Source organism: Callospermophilus lateralis, chromosome 1 (assembly GCF_048772815.1).
Source record: "Callospermophilus lateralis isolate mCalLat2 chromosome 1, mCalLat2.hap1, whole genome shotgun sequence".
In the NCBI taxonomy this organism is placed as follows: domain Eukaryota; kingdom Metazoa; phylum Chordata; class Mammalia; order Rodentia; family Sciuridae; genus Callospermophilus; species Callospermophilus lateralis.
This window is the reverse complement of record NC_135305.1, coordinates 129,803,595-129,806,789: the sequence shown is the minus strand read 5'-3', so window position 1 is coordinate 129,806,789 and position 3,195 is coordinate 129,803,595. Positions and strand designations below refer to the sequence as shown.

At 45.4% G+C, this 3,195-nt stretch overlaps 1 pseudogene; it reads left to right on the top strand.

Annotated features, from left to right (window-relative positions):
- The first annotated feature begins 969 nt into the window (after window positions 1-969).
- On the top strand, window positions 970-2,527 carry LOC143407259 (protein FAM118B pseudogene; annotated as a pseudogene).
- Window positions 2,528-3,195: the final 668 nt, after the last annotated feature.

Genomic DNA, 3,195 nt, shown 5'->3' with positions numbered 1-3,195 from the left:
GACACAATCAAATATCTGTCCCATTTTAAACAAGGATTAGTTGTGAATTATGAATCATTTACAAGAATACAACACAAAAAGTAGCTACTGGGACTCTTTCCAAAGTTGGGGTGAATTTATGACACGTTTGATATTGACCAATTATTTATAAAGTCTATTAAATTCATCACTACTGCCAGTAGGGAAAGATTTATTAGAATAACTAATGTAAAATGTAATGAAATAGATTAAGTCTCCTTATGAAATATTAATATCCACTAAATTTGGTAATTGGAAGTCTGTATTTGTAATCTCTCAGTTGTGGCTATTTCCAATTCAGGTTGAAGATGGCGGTTTCAGCTTGCATGCCCTCGAGCGCCAACACTGAAAATGAAGAGTTTCTGAGAAGCATGGCCATTGCCCCATAGCAGGAGACCACGCTGGGAATGACCATGGGCTTGAGCTGTGTGCACACGCGTGCATGTGTGTGTTTGAAAATTAAGTCAATGTTGGGTGCCCAGTATTTCTCTTCAATTATTATCCTCCAAAGGAGGCTGGATAAGGTTTTTGGCTTCAGTGAACAGCAGGTAAAAAGGACATCCATTTTCCAAAGCGAGGTCATAGGAAACCACTTGTAAAGACTGCTAATGGTACACAAAGTTCACAAGGCGCCAAGTCCAAGTGCTTGGGCGGGCTTAAGGGGAGCATGTCTTTAGAAAGCTACTTGTGCACTTTAGTTCCAGTGTTCTCCTACTCTGGGGGAGTGTTGGTGCTCTTTTCTCAAAATTATCCAAGTGTAGGATAAGCTCTTCTTTGGTCACTGTCTGCTAGAAGCAGAAGAGGTAAGGACTCCGTTCCTTTCTTTGGTGGGTGTCATTAGAAAGCAGAGGTGGGGGTGGGGGAGGGAAGAGCATATAAAAGGAACACTGCCAACCTGGAGATGGGCAAATCTTGGAAAAGTCAGGACCTGCAGTGCGGCTGCGCCGGCCGGTAGCTGCAGCTGGAGCCGTGGCGTTTGGAGGAGACGCGAAACTGGATGGCTTCTACAGGGAGCCAGGCCTCTGATATAGACGAGCTTTTTGGATTCTTCAATGATGGCGCACCCCCCACGAAAAAGCCCAGGAAGCTGCTTCCAAGCTTAAAAACTAAGAAACCTCGGGAACTTGTGCTGGTGATTGGAACTGGCATAAGTGCTGCAGTTGCTCCTCAGGTTCCAGCCTTAAAATCCTGGAAGGGGTTAATTCAGGCCTTATTGGATGCTGCCATTGATTTTGATCTTCTAGAAGATGAGGAGAGCAAAAAGTTTCAGAAATGTCTCCATGAAGACAAGAACCTTGTCCATGTTGCCCATGACCTTATTCAGAAACTCTCTCCTCGTACCAGTAATGTTCGATCCACATTTTTCAAAGACTGTTTATATGAAGTATTTGATGACTTGGAGTCAAAGATGGAAGATTCTGGAAAACAGCTACTTCAGTCAGTTATCCATCTGATGGAAAATGGAGCCCTAGTTTTAACTACAAATTTTGATAATCTCCTAGAACTATATGCAGCTGACCAAGGAAAACAACTTGAATCCCTTGACCTTACTGATGAAAAAAAGGTCCTTGAGTGGGCTCAGGAGAAGCGGAAGCTAAGTGTGCTACACATCCACGGGGTCTACACCAACCCTAGTGGCATTGTTCTTCATCCAGCTGGATATCAGAATGTGCTCAGGAACACTGAAGTTATGAGAGAGATTCAGAAACTCTATGAAAACAAGTCATTTCTTTTCCTGGGTTGTGGCTGGACTGTGGATGACACCACTTTCCAGGCCCTCTTCCTAGAAGCTGTCAAGCATAAATCTGACTTAGAACATTTCATGTTGGTTCGGAGAGGAGATGTAGATGAGTTCAAGAAACTTAGAGAAAACATGCTCGACAAAGGAATTAAGGTCATCTCCTATGGAAATGACTATGCTGATCTTCCAGAATATTTCAAGCGACTGACATCTGAGATCGCCACGAGGGGTAGATCAGGAATGGTGAGAGAAGGCCAGCTAAATGGCTCATCTGCAGCACACAGTGAAATAAGAGGTTGTAGTACATGAGCGAGCTAGAGAAATCACCACCAAGCTGTAAGGCCCTAGTGTGGACAGTGTCTAACAAGCAAATTTAGAACTCAACACAGCTCCCAGAAGCACCAATACCCAGAGGTTGAAATTTGGGGCAGAATAGCAGGGGGAAATGTTCCAACTTTTCCTTTATGCTGGCTGGTTCATGATATTCTGCTACCTGTTCCAGTTCAAGAACACCTGAGTAACAACGGGACCCAAATGCAGCCCCCTCACTACACCCACCCAAGGCTGGACATGCTTGCGTCCACACAGCAGACCAATGTTGATACCTCCACTGACTGTGGCTATAGCCCTGCATGAAGGACTTGGGGAGCTAGAAGTCATGGAGTCAATGGGGCTCTTGTTGCAGTTTTGTACTCTATTGGTTTTTCAACTAAGCTTAATGGCTTTTTTAAAACATGACTTGGAGCTCTAGTTTTCTAGATCTTTTACAGTGTACAGTATTTTACTTACTGAGCTGTATTAAAAGCTTGTTCATTTAAAAAAAATAAAAATAATAAAAAAAAAAAAAAGTCAGGACCTGGAGCTCAGGGCCCTAGAGGGTGGCCAGTGGGACTCAAGTCCTTACCCACCAGTTCCTACCAGTGCTCTCCAAGGACAGCTCTCAGGAGAGTGGAGGTGTTCATTTTCTGGCAAAGGCAGAATGGGTCCTTGTGTTCAGAAAGGGCCCTCAATAAAATGTCACAATTTGAATGTTTCTCTGGCAAACCCGGCAGGGGGGAATGTCCAAGGGAATGTGGATGGAGAGGGAGGGCAGCTGCTCCAGAGTTCAGGGAAACCCCAGTGCAGCGACTCGTGCTCTCTGGGGTTCATGGGGGCCCAGGCATGGATTCTACACCCACTTCTAGAAATGCCTGGCAGAGGTATCAGGCCACCCGCTCTCCATTTGGGAAAGAAATGCTTTGCTGCAGGTGGAGGAGGGGGGTCTCAGGGTACTGTCACTGGGGTCTGCTGTGGATCCAGACCTGCAGACCTGCCCACACTGTGATGGGGGACAGGGATTTCTCAGGACACCTGAGAGGACACTGCTTCTCCTGAGAGGGACAATGTGGAACTCCCCAGGATTCTGTGGACTGTTTGAGAGAGAACTCAGCTGAAGT